The 18,550-nt window shown below is 36.3% G+C and overlaps 1 protein-coding gene across 13 annotated transcripts in view; it reads left to right on the top strand.

Annotated features, from left to right (window-relative positions):
- PLEKHA5 (pleckstrin homology domain containing A5) overlaps positions 1 to 18,550 on the top strand; it is a 273,478-nt gene that overhangs the window by 209,599 nt on the left and 45,329 nt on the right. The gene's annotated exons all lie outside the window — the stretch shown is intronic.

The following is an 18,550-nucleotide window of genomic DNA, read 5'->3' as shown; positions in this document are numbered from 1 at the left end:
TCTAACCTATATGGAATGAATAATTTTTTTAAAAAGTATAGAAACTTAGCAGAGGAATTCAAAACAATGAAGTAACAGGATAAGGCACATATATATCAATGTCATCCAAATTTGCCAGAGTTGTATTGATGATTCCTTCAGTAAGACTAGAAAAGAAGATAAGCTTATATCCTAATACTTTATTCAACTATATAACACACTTATTTTAATTACTTGATCACAGAATATGAAATGTAAAAGTATGACAAGGTTTTGAAGCTTATAATTAAGGGCTATGGTTTCTATGTCAAGTGAACAAACAGTAAATACTTAATGGATGCTTGTTTTTTTCCTTCCTTCCTTTCTCTCCTTTCTGCCTTTATTTCCTCTTTCCTTCCTTTACTTTTCCCTTCCCTTCCTTTCTTCCTTTCTTCCTTTCCTCTCCCCCACCTTCCCTCCTTCTTTACCTTCTTTCTTTCTTCTTTCCCTCCTTTTATTTTCTTTTTTTCCATCCTTTCTTCCTTTTTCCTTGCTTTTAAATCATAAATACTATAGTCATAATGGCTGATTCTATCTGAAATACTTCAGAAAGATAAGAACTTACATAATTATGATTAAGTTATAGCTATATTTGTCACAAGCTTTACTGGCATTCTGCAAAACCAAAGTGAAATGTAAGAACATATACAAAATTACTTGCAACATCAGTCTTAAACTGGATTTTTGGAGCAATAAAATAGATCATGATAGATTGGGAAAACACCCTATTATAAATCTGATCAATATTAACAAAATATGTGATTCATTATGCTAAGGCAGTTATGAAAAGATGAATAATTCCTTGCTAAAAAGGTTACTAGACATTTTCATAGCACATGAAAAATAGTTTTAAAAGTTTTACAAAAATACTTGCAAACAAGTAGAAAAATTTGGTTATTTGAGGTCCTTGGAAAGGCTCTACCCCACCAGCAGGTTTCTGTTCCTATAGTCACAGGAGCCACTGCCATATACAGACCAGAGGGGAGTTCATTGCACAGGAAGTGGGGACAGTTTTGCAGCCTCCTGCTCAGTTTCTGTCACAATCATTTTGAGGGGATATCTTCTCACTTTCTTTTTGTTGTTGTTGTTACTCTTTTAATTTATACAGTAAATCTCTTGCTGTTTCTTAAAGTAAAAATATCAGTCATCTTGGCAGAGAAATCTAGTCTTTTGATATTTTATATATATATATATATGTTTATATAAATACATATATATTTGATGTGATGATTACTATCTTCATCTATTCAGCTGTTAAATGTTGAATTATAACATATTTTCGTTGTTTATAGACACAATGGGTCAAAGTATTTTTAATCAATCTCAGGAAATCTGGAATATCAGTTATCATTAAACCAAAAGAAATCTTCATTATGAAGAGTCCTTTTGGATTTCTTTGCAGGTTAAAAACAAAACTTTCCCTTATCACTTAATCACATACTCCATGGCACTCTTCTGGCCATGTCAGCTTAGTTATAGATATCTACTCAATTATATTAGGCCTATTTCCCTTGGGTGCTAATTAAACAAAATTGAGTCTATTATGACTATAGTATTTATGATTTAAAAACAAGGAAAAAAGGAAGAAAGGAAGGAAAAAAATTAGGAGGGAAGGAGGAAAGAAAGAAGGTAAAGAAGGAAGGAAGGTGGGGGAAAGGAAAGGAAAGGAAAAAGGAGGAAAAGAAGAAAAGGGAAAAGTAAAGGAAGGAAAGAAGAAATAAAGGCAGAGAGGAGAGAAAGGAGGGAAGGAAAAAACCAAGCATCCATTAAGTACTTACTGTTTGTTCACTTGACATATAAACCATAGCCCTTAATTATAAGCTTCAAAAAAAAAACTTCACTAACATGGTGCCAAGTTCAGTCTTATAGGCTTCTCAATAATTATGACTCCCAATGGTTTACCTGTGCCTCACATAGAGGGTCTCTGTGGCTCATGTTCATTTTCTCTACGGGCATTCAGTTTACCTCCTGCAAACAAACAAGGGTTACCAAGGCATTTGAACCTACTTATTGTAAGTCTTGAATGGAACAGAAAAAGAGACTTGTTATAGGAAGTGGCATTCATTTTAAAAGTATCTGGATTCCTTTCTTTAGATCAGGTCACTGTCCTTGTAAAAGACACTTCAGGAGTCCAAGCACTTTGTTATTGTGGTTTTCTGTGTAGTGAGCATATTTAAGTTCTTCATCATCCCAATGGGAAGCTGTAGAACCTTCCTGTTAGAGTCCTAGGGATTTCCTGAGGGGTTGGGGTATCTATAATGCCATCTGCTCAAGCATCTACTGGTGAGTTTCTACTATTGTTAGTGACTAGTGCCCCATTTTTATTTAACCATTTAGTCCCAATTTACTTTTTTTTTTTTTTACATTTTGCAAGGCAATGGGGTTAAGTGGCTTGTCCAAAGCCACACAAGCTAGATAATTATTAAGTGTCTGAGGCTGGATTTGAACTCAGGCACTCCTGACTCCAAGGTCGGTGCTCTATCCACTGTACCACCTAGCCAACCCCTGATTTACTTTTATAAAGTGATATTAATAACAATAATACAAACATTCCTTCCACATCGAAGCATACTTTCCTCTATATCACCTCTGTCTCTGGGGAAAGTGAACTTTAACAAAGTTTCTATGTAGCATCAATTCTACCAAGTTCAGGTTCAAATGCAGTATCAATGCCTTAATGAGTTTCATTGGGCTAAAGATGAGTTGGGTCCTGACAGGGTCTCCCTCAAACTTTGGTGCACTGAGGCTGATCTGGCTGTAAAATCTGGCAAGGACTCCCAGGCTCTTGATCTTTTAAAAATACACCAGGTCTGAGCCATCAAATTAAGTTCCACCTAAAAGGACAGAAAATACAGTGAGGCAAGCAAAGAGGTGAAGCAGGTATTCATGGAGCCATGTGAGGAAGAAGTGAAAGAAATTTTCTCCTCTTTTTTAAAAAATTGACTTTTGCTTTGTTTTTACATTGGATAGATTTTCCCCAAATGGTCTCTAGTTTTAGGCACCAACCTCCTGGGTAGAGGAGGTAAAATAAAACATTTCTTCTGCTTCTTTATGTTATTGAAGCATTCTGATTTCTGAGGAAAGGTTCTCTCCCCTAATACCCAGAACTGTACCCTGTGAGTCTAGGCGAAGACATTGCAATTTCTGTTGGAGGAATTGTGAAAGCATTCAACAATACTGTAGAGCAACTTGGAACTATGTTCAAAGAGTTATAAAACCATGACTACCCTTTGATCTAGCAATGCCTACCCAGTTAGCCCCTCCCTGAATAATTCAGATGAGTCTTTTAAGGTTTGAAAATACAAATAAAGAAATTCATTTACTTTATCATAAAAAGCTGGAATCTTTGAATTTGACAAATGGATATATTCTTGTTACCACTACCACAACAAAACAACTTTCTTGAGATTAATTAGGAAAATGTTTGGTGGCACTATTCTTCCTTTAAGGGAAAGAGAAAGTTAAGAACTTGATGACTCCCTGGGTCTGTGGCCCTGATTCTGGACTTAAATGGATTGAGTTCAATGTGGGAGGAGGTCCTCCCAAATAATAAACTCTTTGGTCTGATTTGCCCTAACCTGGTGTTCCCTGGTATTATAGCTATCTGAAACCGGATTAATTATAGCTTGTGTCTAAGTTCTCCAAAGATGTAGATAAAAGACTACTGACTCAAGGTCGGAATGTATATCATGGATAAGCGAGTCATTTATTGAGTCCTAGCTTTTACTCTGGGTGCCTGATATAGTGTTACACTGTGGCTTAGACTACATTCAAAAGGTAAACAAATTTGTTGTTTTAATAGAGACAATCTCTCACCTGTGCCCACATTGTGAATATCCTACTTTCCCCAGATATATGTACAGACCCCCAGCACCATGAGCCAAGGGTTTGAAACCTAAGGGTTTGAATTTCCCACCTTCTCCTCCCTCCAAGGAAAGCAAATTTGGGATGGTTAGAATGTTACCTCCCAGCCCAATAGACTCAAGCGTCCAAATAACTCAGGGTAAGAGCAGAAGCCAAAATTCAGTCTTTTGTTCCTTCATGTTTCTTTTTCCAGCTCCAGGAATCCCTTATGGAATTCTATTCTCCCTCACAGACTACCATCATCTAGGAAATCGTTTTGTAGAAAGCAAGAGTCCTGGAACTCTCAAATTTGGGGTTGCTATAAAAGCAAGCCTAAGAATGGTGCTTCCTAGGAACTGCCCTTTCTCTATCATGAAAAAGCAGATTCCAGAACTTGCAGTTCAGGAGCTCTCTTACTGAACACTGACTGAAAATATAAACAATTCTTGTTGGAGGAATTGTGAAAGGATTCAACAATTCTGTAGAGCAACTTGGAACTATGTTCAAAGAGTTATAAAACCATGACTACCCTTTGACCTAGCAATATCTACCCAATGACATAGCAATAAAGCATAAATTTATATAATAGACTTATTATTCCAGTAGAGACAAAAAACAGGCAAGAAAAGGACCTATATGTATAAGGGTATTTATAGCAGCTCTTTGCTGGTGGCAAAGAATTGGAAATTGAGAGGATGTCCAACAATTGGGTGATAACTGATCAAATTGTGGTACGTGATTAAGATGAAATGCTATTGTATTCTAAGAAATGAAAGGATGCTCTCAGCAAAAAAAAAAACTTGCATGAGTAGATAAAATGGGAAATGTACTATATACAAAGCAACAACAATGTTGTAGGATGATAAGGATGATCTACCTTTTCTCAACAAAGCTGTGACCCAAGAGAACTCTGAAGGACTTATGATAAAGAATACTAGCCAACCCAAAGACAGAGCTGATGGTATCACAATACAGATTGAAGAATACTTTTTTTTATTTTCGGGAGGTTTCTTTGTGGGGGAAAGGGGGTTATGTTTACTTTTTACATGACTATTGTGATGTTTTTCATGACTACACCTTTTTTAACCTGTATCAGATGACTTACTTTCTAAGTGAGGGGGAAGGCAGTGGAAAGAGGGAAGAGAATTCAGAGTTCATGATTTTAAAGTGGATGTTGAGATTTACTTTTGTATGTAACCAAGGAAAAATAAAATAAATACAATAAAAAGGGAAAAAAGAAAACATACATTTCCCAAGTTAGCTGCTAACAGTCAGAGGAGAAGACTGTTCCCTTAGTTTTTCTGACAGGGGCAGAAAGGAAAACAAAAAAGGCTGACTACAACTGGCCTCCCTTTTTATAAGGTCACTATAGGGAGAGTGGCTCCGTCCCATATAGGGCTTAGCTAATAGATAAATAGATAGAAGGAGAGAGAGAAAGAGAGAGAGAGAGAGAGAGAGAGAGAGAGAGAGAATTTATTAAGTACCTGTATCAGATCCTGTGTTAAAAAGCCATATATAAATACAACAAACAAAATATTTCTTTTTCCTGAGGAGCTTACATTCTAATGGGGAAGACAAAACAAAAAGAACTGGAGGAGGAGGAAGGAAGTGGGGAAGGAGGTGTGATGGGGTCAGCTAGCCAGTATGGAAGAGGATCAGACAGAGATGTATTCTCATTGCTAGTATTAGACACCTATTTTTCAGGTTCTTTGGCTAGGCAAGTCTGGCCAACTAGAACTTTTGACTTAACTTCTGAATCTCTGAGATGCTGTCTTTAGAGGACCTTTGGGTTTTTTTTAAGTCTCTGAACTCTGCATTTGCTGTTTGAATTTGAATTCCTGTCTCTCTGAACCTGTCATACCTTTCTGTGTCTTGCTTCTTTAGTTGACCTTTCTAAAATTCTTCTCCAGTCTTCTTGATTTATGTTACTTTCCAGTTCTGCTAGGCCCTTCTCTCTTGACCCTAGACCTCCCCATTCCCTGCTCAAACCATCTAGTGAAACTCCTCTTTGTCCTCCTTCAGCAAACACCATCTAAGTGTCTCTGGGGATTTCTTATCCCCCCTTTTTTTTGCAAGGCAATCTGGATTAAGTGACTTGCCCAAGGTCACACAGCTAGTAAGTAGCTATCAAGTGTCTAAGGTTTGATCTAAACTCAAATCCTCCTGACTCTAGGGTTCTTGTTCTATCCTCTGCTCCACCTAGCTACCTGGAGAGTTCTCATCCTTGAATATTCTTCTTAGCTTAGTTTTCAGATAGATACAAAGCAAAGGGAGATCCAGTCATTAGCAATCTTCCTAATGAATTTCTATGATGATATTTATCTCTTCAAAAGCCTTCAGTAGCTCTCAAGAGTTTAAAAAGCTCTCAAGAGTTTAAAGAATAGCCTAGATTTCTTAATTTAGTATTTAAAGGGCTCCACAATCTAGCTTCTACCTATCTTTTCTGCCTTGCCTCTCACTATTGTCTTTCACTTTTTGATGGCATTCAAAGATTAATAGCCTATTGTTGGGGGAAATTTGAGAGGGGATAAATATAATAAAAGATAAATGGACTTCACCCAGGTTGCATCTGCTCTACCCATTATTCACCCTTCAGGTGTGGTACAGTGAGAAGAGTATTGTTTTTGGAGTCAGAGGATCAGAGTTCAAGTGTTACCTGTTTCTTTGTATCTGTTTAACCTTAGTAAATTACTTAATATTTCTGAGACTCAATGTAAAATGTAAAATGGGGGTGAGACTAGATGGTTTCTCAAGTCTGTTCTAGCATTAAATCTATGAATCTATTTTTCTCTTGGAGAGTAAGGTAAGCAAATCAGTCATTAGTTAAAGAAATTAATTCAGATTATTCATTGGAAGGTCAAAAACTGAAGCCAAAGCTTAAGTACTTTAATCACATAATGAGAAGATGAAACTCATTGGAAAAGACCTTGATATTTAGGGAGATTGAAGGTAAAAGGAGGAGACAGCAGAGGATGAAATGAATAAACAGTGGAAGCAATACTCATGACTTTGGTCTGGTATGGTATAGATATAACTGAACAAAAAAGCCCAAAAAAGAAGAATTAGATAATAGATACCCTCCTTTAAAGTAGAAGCATTTCAGATCAAAGCATACTATTTTCAGTTTTTAAAAATTAGCTTTATTTTTCCTTCTTGTGGTTTTCCCCTTTTGTTCTGATTCTTCTTTCCCAACATGACTAATATGGAAATTATGTTTAATATGATTGTACATGCATGACATATATCAAATTTTTGCTGTCTTAGAGGAGAGAGAAGGGAGGAAGAGAAAAACAATGTGAAACTCAAAATTTTAACAAAAATGAATGATGAAAACTTTCTTTACATGTAACTAGCAAAAAAATATTCTTAAGCAAAACTGATCATATCCTTTGACCCCAGTAATACCAATAGTAGGCCTAAATCCAGAAGAAATCATTAAAAATGGGAAAAGTCTCATTTGTTCTAAAGTATTCATAGCAGCTCTTTTTGTAGTGGCAAAGAATTGGAAATTGAGAGGATTCCCTCAGTTGGGGAACAGTTGAACAAGTTATAGTATATTAATGTTATGGAATCCTATTGTTCTATAAGAAACTATGAATGGTCAGACTCTAGAGAAGCATGGGAAAAATTACACAAACTGATGCTGAATAAAGGGAGCAAAATCAAGAGAACATTGTATACATTAACTATGATGGATGCAGCCTCTCAGCAGTTCAGGGAGCTAGGACAACCCTGGGAGACCTGTTATGGACAATGTCATCCATATCCAGCTACAAAATCAAATCTCAGAATCTGAATGGATGCTATGTTCACTTAAAAAAAATTTCTCTTATGTTTTTCCTTCCTATTCCATAGTTTTCTTTCTTTTCCCTTAGTCCTGATTCCTGATACACAAAATGACTAAAATGTAAACATGTTAAATACAAATGTACATATACAATGTTCACTAGTCTGTTTGCCTCTGAGGAGAGAAGGGTAGGAAAGGAAGGTGGAAGAAAATTGTGTAACTTATAAATAAATATGCAAGTGGATGAATGTTGAAAAACTTTCATAACATGCAATTGGAAAAATAAAATCTAAATAAAAGTAATATGATAATTATGGATAATTTTAAAGCACTATGAAGATAAAAGATACGACAAAAGTAGAAACATTTGATCAAACAATATAGCAAAATAAATGTGAGGAAAGAACTTCCTTTTAATCACAGGAATACATACTTCTCATAAGGTTGCCTCTTCCACCAGTGGGGAGGAGACACATTCAGGGAACACATATGATAGGGAACACCCATGGCTAGGGAACTTGTCTTCTGTACTATAGAATCACTGATGTTTCCAGGTGATGTCATCAGGCTGGCTGCTCTCTACTGAGATGCCCTTTGCTTCTGGCTGTTGGGCATCTTTACTGAGCTGCTCCTGCTAATACTTCTCTAAAGTCTTGTGCCAGGATCTTCTCTCTTTTCTACAATTATGATTATTCATATTTATCAAAGTTCATAAATCTTTCATATTTTCTTTTCAATACCAAAGGTTTGCAAAGTGCTTTAAAAGTGTTATGTCATGGGGCGGCTAGGTGTCCTAGTGGATAAAGCACCGGCCCTGGAGTCAGGAGTACCTGGGTTCAAATCCGGTCTCAGACACTTAATAATTACCTAGCTGTGTGGCCTTGGGCAAGCCACTTAACCCCATTTGCCTTGCAAAAACCTAAAAAAATAAAAAATAAAAGTGTTATATCATTTTATCCTTACAATTATGATGAGGAGTAGATGCTACTATTGTCACTATTTTTCAGATGAGGAAAGTGGGGCAAAGAAAGATTAAATAACTTGCCCAGAGTCACACAGCTAACCAATGTGTCAGATTATGGAAGGTTTTTTTTTTTGTTTTTGTTTTTTGGGGGTTTTTTGCAAGGCAGTGGGGTTAAGTGGTTTGCCCAAGGCCACACAGCTAGGTAATTATTAAATGTCTGAGGCCGGATTTGCACTCAGGTACTCCTGACTCCAGGGCCGGTGCTTTATCTACTGTGCCACCTAGCCGCCCCTAACCAATGTCTCAGGAGAAATTTGAACTTATGTCTTCCTGATTCCAGTTCTACTACTCTATCAGTTGCAAAATTGTTCTTCTGATTCAAGCTCAATTTATTCTGCTTTGGTTCATCCAAATTCTACCAATGTCTTCTTAATATCCACCACTTTCATCATTCCTTACAGTGTAACAATTTTCATTTTATTCATAGAATATAATTTGCTTCATTAGTCTGTAATTGATGGGCATACACTTTCCCCAGTTCTTTTGATATACAAAAAGTGCTGCTTTAAAGATTTTTGTCCTTGTGAGTCTTTTCTCTTTTTCTTTGATATCTTTGGGTATAATATTGATAGTGCTATGCCCAGGTCAAAGGATATATGAACGTCAAATGGAAAGTATCAGTACTTATTATGTTACTTTTCTTTTTAAACTTTCTTTAAAAAGGGTAGGGAATATAAGATGTATAATGGATACAATTAACAATTATAAATATGAACATGAATGAGATGCACTCATCTATAAACAGAGAGCAGAGAAGCAGAATGGATTAAAAAGCAGACTTTAATAATATCTTTTTGTTTTGTTTTGGTTAGACGTCATATACACAATATATTCTAAATGGACAAATAACCTTAATATTAATGATCGTGCTGCAAAATATTTAGAAGAGAAGTATATCATATAAATTTCATAGCTACAGGTAGGGGACATATTCTTTACCATATGAGGACAAAATCGGTAACTTTTATTTAATAATAATAATAACAATAATGTTGTTATTAAATCATTTTTCAGTCATATCCAATTCTGTGACCCAATTTGGAATTTTCTTTTTTTTTCTTTTTAAAGATTTAATTTATTTTGAGTTTTACAATTTCCTCCCTAATCTTATTTCCCTCGCTCCACCCCCCCCACAGAAGGCAGTTTGCCAGTCTTTACATTGTTTGCATGGTATACTGCGGGGGTCCAGCCTCCTCAGGGTCCTTGGAACCTGACAGGAGGGATAGAGTCGGCGAAATGAGTTGAGTCAACAAGTGGGTATAGGCAGGAGCAGGTTGACTGTCAGCTGCTTGGATTTATTTTTATAGTCTCAAAATCATATGAAACAAGCAAACTAAAATCATTTCCTTGGTTACAAAAGTGTACAATTTTCATCATCAATCATATAGTTCATATGGTTACAAGTTTGATCATGTAGTGGTTACAAGTGTGATTATCAATCATGTAGTTAATTTTCTTGTCCCTGCTCAGACTGTGATGAGCTCAACCTGCCTGTTTCCTAGTTTGTTGCTGCATAGTAAAGTTATTAATTAAACAGAACTTTCCTTATAAACAATCTTTGATATAATTTATTTAATGGAATGCTTCTATGTTTTTGTGCCGCATATGTAATGTTTTTCGATATGCTCCCTTGACAACCTATAGTGAGGGTAGTTATGTTTGTCTACCTGTCCATTAACTCCTTCAATAACTAATTTTCCTTTCAGCCCTTGTTGGTAGATGCTATGGTTTCTATGACTTTTTATTCTTTCCCAATAAACTAAGGCTGTTAGAGTTCACATGTTGGTTACCTATACTAACTATTCTCTCACCATCTTTATCATATATTCCTGTGTATGATAAAGGGGGAAAAACTGTTAATTTCCCTGGAATTCTATCTGACCCATCTTGTATCTGGTTTCCCTGTATATATTCTGACATCTCCCTGGAAATTCCAGTGCTGTATCTTCCAAAGATTTCAAAATGTTGACGCCTTTTGTATGTCTCAGGGAGAGGAAGTCCTGTTAAATTTGGACAGAGTTCACAATCTGTTTTATTCAAGGAATTTCTCTGAAATCCTTCCTTTATAATCATTGCACTATTAAGATGAGTAAGTTTTGCAATCAATAATAGACCTATAAATATGGATATACATGGAATCCCTATATATACTGAGGAAGGAAATGTTCCATCAGGCAGTGTGACTTCCTTGAGTCTTCTTGCTGGGACTGTATCAAACAGCTTAGAGACCCTGGCTCCCAACAGTATACATTGATCCAAATTGAATGTGATGAGAAAGAAATCATATCCTTAAGGAAGAAACATAAAGTAAAAGAGATAGTAAGATCAGACAATAAGATATCCTTTTTCCCCCCCTCTAAATTAAAAGTAATAGTCCCGAGTCTTTGTTCAAACTCTACAATTCTTTCTGTGGATACAGATGGTATTCTCCATTGCAGACAGCCCCAAATTGTCCCTGATTGTTGCACTGATGGAATGAGTGAGTTCTTCAAGCTTGATCATCACCCCCATGTAATGGTATACATTGTTTTTGTGTTGTTTGTTGTTGTTGTTGTTTTGCTAGGCAAAGGGGGTTAAGTGGCTTGCCCAAGGCCACACAGCTAGGTGTCTGAGACCAGATTTGAACCCAGGTACTCCTGATTCCAGGGCCTGTGCTTTATCCACTACTCCACCTAGCAGCCCCTACATTGTTTTTCTGGTTCTGTTCATCTCACTCAGTATCAGTTCATGCAAATCATTTGGGATTTTCTTGACAAATATACAGGTGTGGTTTACCATTTCCTTCTTCAGCTTATTTTACACTAGGGTTGAGTGACTTGCTCAAGGTCACATAATTGCTAAGTGTCCCAGGCTGGAGGCCAAATTTGAATTTAGGTGGATGAATCCACCAGGTTCCAGGACTGTCACTTTATCTACCCTGCTACCTAGCCTCTCCCAATAACAATAACACTAAATATTTACATAGTGCTTTAGGGTTTGCCTACAAATATTACTCTATCCTTATCTTAACAACAAACTTGAAAGATATCAAAACTTTTGGGACTAGGTAAAATCAGTCTTTGTTTTGGGAAAAATGCATATTTAATTGACTAAATAAGGAATAGATCTAGGATTTGGGCATACAAATAACAGAAAAGTAAAAAGCTTAACAAATAGTAAAAGTCAGGTAAACATTAATAACATCTTAATTACTATAATCAATATCCTTTTCTCAGTCCTCTTTGTTCTTCATATATTTTTTCTAACATGTGATACTATTGGCCACCCTTTCCTTAATCTATTTTCCTTATTTCATGAAACTGTTCTAGATTTTTTTTTTGCTTACCTGTTAAGCTTGCTACTCAGTCTTCTCTGCTAATTCATTTTTAAAATTCTCATCCCTTAAGTTTCAATATCTCTCAAATTTCTTTCCTAGTCACTTTCTTCTATATTTATATTTTTTCCTTTCTTGACCTTATTCACTCTCAGGGCCTCACTTATTAATTACATCTATACTGATGACAAAACTATAAATATAATCCAAATATTGCTTTAATTTTCAGTATTATGTCTTGAATGGCCCTGATGTGTCGACAGCTCCACTTGATTTCCCTAACATCTCTAGAAACTCATACTGTCCAAAACTGACTTCATCAGTTTTCTTCCTAAACCTGTTGTTTTCTCATTTATTTCTCTGAAATATTTTTGATTTCTCATCTGAATATTGATTGAATTGCCAAATCCTACTATCCTACCTTCATATAACATTTGTCACAATTGCTATGCTGTTTGATCAAATGTATTTTATTTTTAAATAATGTGATCTATGACAAGCAAACCCATTACTTGGGGCTTGGGACTCATGATTTTGAATGTAAAGAAATCTATAGAGCACATTTAACCTAGAATAAATTTTGGGGGATCCAAGAACTACATGTATTACTTTACAGAGGAAGATGGTGGAAGTTTATGGGCACTGAAAAGTGACAAGTGAAATCAAGAAAGCTAGGCCTTTATCAGAGTAGATATTTAATAAATGTTTGCTAACTAAAATTACATAAATAAATGACATAGGTTGCTTAGCTTTCACTTCCTCATTTATGTTTAAGAAAAAAAGTTAAAATACTCTGCAAGTCTGTTAGAAATAATTTCTATTCATTTATTATCATTCTAAATTTAAGCATTGTTCCATTTGAGAGAAGTCCAAACAGCAAAATCTCTATACCCTTCAACATATCTTTACCATAAGTCATTTTGTAGTAATACTTTCACAAGATTTTTGAACATAGGAAAATTTCGAGATTATAAATTATATAGCTGTGGCTAAGATAAAAACTACTATTTTTCTTCATCAGTTCAGAACAATAGTCACTTAATTTTGGAAAATCATTTTGCTAAAACCACTTAACCTTCTGGGACAATAGCACTCCAAGTGTTCTTTTCCTTTCCTTACTCAGAAAAACAAAAGGATATAAAACAAAACAAAACAAAAGGTCAAGGAAGTAATCTGGAGACTTTTTCTTTCCGGTCAAAATGCTAATGCCAATTAATCCCTTCAGGGAAAGGGGAAGGACAAAGATCATAATTAGATATGAAGAATTTCTCTTTCAAAAACTGATTGCCTCTCTTAATTTTTTTTGTTCTGGTTTGTTCTTGATCTTTTTATACACTTTTTTAAAAATTAAGGGATTAGACCTAAGAGAAAAGGGGGGGGAAAGATTAGTAGAGGATAGTACAAGAATTTTGATTACTTACTGATATAATGTTACCTTCTTTAAGCCAAGTAAGGACATTAGACTGGAGAAATAGTTATTGCTTAATATTTTGAGTTGAATGAAAAAGAATTTTTAATGTGCTTCTACACCTATAATCTGGAGATTAGCTTGCCACTTCTAATGGCATTCTATGTCAAAGTAGTTTTTTTATATTGAGAATATAAATGAATAATAGAAATCTCACTCCAGACATTTAGCTGAAAGATAATCTCTCTCAACCTATTTTCTCAAATATTTCAAAGTAGTGTTGTGAGAATATAAATAAAAAAAACATTAACCTGTGTTGATGAAATATATTAAAATGATTGACACTGGACCTGATAATTGCTGCCACTCTCACTGCTCATAGTGATTTTCCTTCTCTTTGAATTCTGGTCAAATACTTTAAAACTGCTCCCTTCAGGACTTATATATTGTTATCTCCTTTATATACATTATTATCTCCTATATATTATTAGTTCCTTTCATCCCATGTTAGTGATTTATACTATTACCATTTCAGCTTATACTTCCAAATGATCTGAAAATGATAGGTAAATGAAAAAGTCAACAAATATTGATTAAGTATCCAAGCCAAACTTGGTGCTAAAGCACTAAGAATATGAAAAGAGACAGAAACAAATTCCTTCTCTCTCTTTTTTTAAAAGTTTTTACAAGGCAGTGGGGTTAAGTGGTTTGCCCAAGGTCACACAGCTAGGTAATTATTATGTGTCTGAGGTCAGATTTGAACTCAGGTACTCCTGACTCCAAGGCCAGTGCTCTATCCATTGTGCTACCTAGCCACCCCATTTCCTTCTCTTTAAGGAGCATATTCTCTGATGGAGGCAACATGCCAACAGCTATGTGCAAACAAGAAGTATAATATAGAATAAATTGGAGATAACCTTACAAGGGAAGGAATTAGCCTGGAGGTGGGGGGGATTGGGACAAACTTCAGACAAATATTGAGGTTTCAGCTGAGATTTGAAAGAAGCCAGGGAAGCTAGGAGGTGCAGATGTGGAGAGAATTCAAGGTAGGGAGACAATTAGTAAAACAAAAATGGAGAATTGGAAGATGAAGAATGTTTGAGGAACAAGCTGATGTCATTAGTTTCAGTGATTTGGAGGGAAAGAAGACATAAGAAGATTGAAAATATAGGAAGATACCAGGTTACAAAGGACTTTATGGATCAAACACTTTTTATATTTGATCCTGGAGGTAAAAAGGAGACTGTCTGTGTGTGTGTGTGTAGAATGATATGTGACTTTATTTTTTTTTAGGTTTTTGCAAGGCAAATGGGATTAAGTGACTTGCCCAGGGCCACACAGCTAGGTAATTATTAAGTGTCTGAGACCAGATTTGAACCCTGGTACTACTGACTCCAAGGCTGGTGCTTTATCCACTACACCACCTAGCTGCCCCAATATGTGACTTAAAAAAAAAATTGACTTTGGTAGCTGGGTAGCTGGAGTAGAGAAAGACTTGACCAGGAAGCTTTTAAAATAGTTCAGAGTTGGAGTCTAGAGGGCTTGCCCCTGCAATGTGGCCCTGTAGGAGGAAAAAAGGGGGCGGACATATGCAAGAATGATAAAAAGGTGGAATTGATAAAAGCTGGCAACTGATTGGATGTTGGGGACATCCAGTTTAAGTTGTCCAATAAGCCTTTGGAGATTTAAACTGAAGATCAGGAGAGGGATAGGGTTCAATAAATATATCCCAGAATCTACTGCAAAGAGTGGAATTGAATCTTTTGAGAGCTGATGAAATGTTAGGTATAAAACTGAATGAAGATTCATCAAAGAAGGATGAGGATCCCATAGGAAGGTAGGACAATCATGAGATCTTAGAAAGAACACTTTGAAAGCTGAAAATGATCTGAAATGGGGAGAGATTTGAGACAGGGAGACTAATCTGCAGACTATTGCCTTTGTTCAGGAGGGAGGTGATGAGGTTCTTTACCAGGGTGATGAAAATGAGAAGGGTTCATATACAAGACATCTTAAAAGTAAAATTGGCAGGACTTGGCAACTTGAGGAGAGGCAGAGCTGTGAATTGGAATGACTAGGATGATGATGATAATATCCTCAAGCAATAGATTAAAAAGGAATAGGAAAACTGAAAAGAGGAGAGGAGTGGGAGGTAAGGTAGACATGTTGAATTTAAAATGTCTCTTAAGGCCTCCAATTCTAGATGCCCAGGAAAGAGGTTAGGCCTGGATCAGAGAATAATAAAATTATATCAATATATATGATAATTGGATCAATGGAAGCTGATAAATCACCTAAGGAAACTAGAAAGGAGCACTGGGAAAATTGCCATTACGGCCATAACGGAATGAAGATTTAACAAAGGAGATTGAGTAGTCAGAGAGCCTGGAGAATAACTAGGAGAGGTGAATATTATAAAAAAAAATTACAAAAAAATCACAATGTTATCAAAAAGTTGAGACGATGGGGATCACCAAAGTGGGTATCACTACTACATGTAAAGGAATTGGCATTGGTAAGGAGACATTAAACAATTATTCTTGGAACAAAGAAAGCCCAGTTGAGATTATATAACATAAATTTGTAGTCCCCGTCAATTAGGTTTCCTTTCTCCAACTTTTTCATCAACTGTGGGTAGCAAGGTAAATTGATGGTATTCAAGGCTGTGTCTTAAAAGGGCAAAGTCTGACAAGATAAGGGAAAATAGTGTAGACTTAAGCTGATTCACTCAGGGTGCCAATTTGGGAGAATGAAAAAGGTGATGGTTTTGGAAAGAACTGAAGGAAAGAAAGTTCACCTTGAGGAATTACTAAATGGATTGACAAAGTAATGAATCAGATAAAGGGAGTCCTTTCAGTATTTCAATTTTGTTATTAGCATTATCCCTGATTTGTCACTCCCCTTATTCTACCTTTCTAGTTAGTTGCCAAATCTTGCCATTTCTACCTTTTATTTTTACAGAAGAGCTAGTTGTCAGATAACCCACCTTTTAATATAAGACATACCTTTATTTCCATTTATTAGGCATAATAAGTTGTGGAGGATACAATTACAGATTTAAAAAGAAACCAAATCCCTGCCTTCCTGGAGTTTACAGTCTAATGGATTAGAGAAAACAATACATAGTGAGCCAAAGGAAGTTGGGAATGATACCTGGGCATAGTAGAGAACTCTGGAGTAGGAAGCGTGCCTCATCATTTTATAAATGTGTAACTTGGTCTCAGAGAATAGTGTCTTGCTCAAAATTGTAAATATCAAATTAGCTCTAACCCATATCTCCTGACCTTAAATTGAATGCTATAAAAATTCACAATAATTAGTTGTTTATAAACACTTGGGCCTTCTATGGACTAAACAGTTAAAAGTCCACACAACCTAATGGGAAAAACAATAAAGAAACAATTAAATACAAATACTTTTTATTTGGCATAAATTGTAAATAGGGAAGACCCTAAAATTAAGGAAGAATTAGAAAAGGCTTCCTGAAAAAAGGTGAGATCTAACTTGGAAGTGGAAGGATATAGGAGGCAGAGATGAGGAAGGACAATTCTAAGCCTAATTCTAACCCCAAGTTCTGAGTAGAGTATCTTGGAACAGGTAGGAGGGCACTGTCACTGGATCAGAGTGGGAGGTTAGAGTATATTGTCTTTGCTTTCAGAGATGACAATTTAATTAAAACTAGGTTTTGCTATTACTGAGGCATAACTATGTAAACATAATTTTCCTCAGTGATCTGTGTATAATGGTATTTATTAGTGGTGACTTATTTAAACAGGAACTTGAACTTCCCTCTAGTTAAGATCTCCATTTCATACTTTAAAATACCATGCTTTCCATGTTACATTCAAAATTGTTCTTTTCTTCTGAACTTCTATTCCTTTTTTGTCCATAAAAAACTTTGAATGCTTCCTTTTTTGGCTTCATTTGCCTCAATCTCAGACCCCTCACTACTCTTTAAGAGACTAAAAGACTTGTAACATTTAAGTCTAGTGAAACTGAATCCAGTTTTTTTCTTGCTGTAAGGGAGGTGGATACATGTTTGATGACTGCATTTATCTGGATACTAAAAAGTTTTTAAAAGCCATTTTTCTTTACAGTATAAAACGTTCCCTAGTTCTGCTTACCATTCTAGGACATTTCATTACCAGGGATTTTAAGAAATCTACCCTTTGTCATTGTTTTTTTTTTTTAACAATGAAATAATTCATTATATTCATTTGTTCAGTGATGCAATTGGTGGGCATCCTCTTAAGATTCCAGTGCTCCTCCTTTTGTCTTGAATGCACACTTTAATAAACTTATCTACTCAGGTTTCATCTCCCCATTCCGGATCTGGATGTTTGTTTGGCTAGAGGCTATTCTCCTGTATTATGCTCCCTCTAAAACCCCCTTTCCTTTAGATTATTTTAACTGTCTCTTTGTCTCAGTCTATCCTTACTTGAAGCATCTTTGGCACTTTAAGATAAATAGAAAGTTGTCTAGCACCTTTTTTCCCCTACTTCATTGAAAGTTTCTTCAGCTTCCTGCTGCGGTCCAGCCCACGCGGTTCTCTCAGGGTTGCTGCCCCGATGTCCACGCGTGGGCAGTCTCAGCCTGGACCGCTCTAGTTCCTCTGCCTCGCTTCTTTTAAGGATCCACACAAACCTTCTTTAGAAAGTCTTTTTTGAACGTGCTTCTTTGGACTTCTCCATTGGAGGCTAAAGTGTTTTGGGGAGTGATTGTACCAACAGTGGCTTTTCTGGTTTCCCTTAATAATAACTCATTTCGGGGCGGCGTAGTGGATAAAGCACCGGCCCTGGAGTCAGGAGGACCTGGGTTCAAATGCGGTCTCAGACACTTAATAATTACCTAGCTGTGTGGCCTTGGGCAAGCCACTTTAACCCCATTTGTCTTGCAACAAAAAAAAAACCTCATTTCAAAGTTTGCAAACCTGGGACTCCTCCCTCCCTCCCTCTACTTTGAGGCATTTAATCTCCCAGCCTCCATCCTCTCCCCTGGGGAAGCTAATCCGTGTGCTTTGGGCATGGCGCGCCCTGCTCTGCCAGCATCCCGGGAGAGGAGTCTGGGTTCTGGGCACCAGCCTGTCTGCCCGAGCCGCTTGCAAGCTCCACGTCCGAGTCCTTTCCTGCTCCGGCTCCCAGGTGCCGCCCTCCGGTG

The sequence above is a fragment of the Macrotis lagotis genome, chromosome 7 (genome assembly GCF_037893015.1).
Source record: "Macrotis lagotis isolate mMagLag1 chromosome 7, bilby.v1.9.chrom.fasta, whole genome shotgun sequence".
In the NCBI taxonomy this organism is placed as follows: Eukaryota; Metazoa; Chordata; class Mammalia; order Peramelemorphia; family Peramelidae; genus Macrotis; species Macrotis lagotis.
Note: the sequence above shows the minus strand (reverse complement) of the source record. Positions and strands in the feature narration are given on the sequence as shown.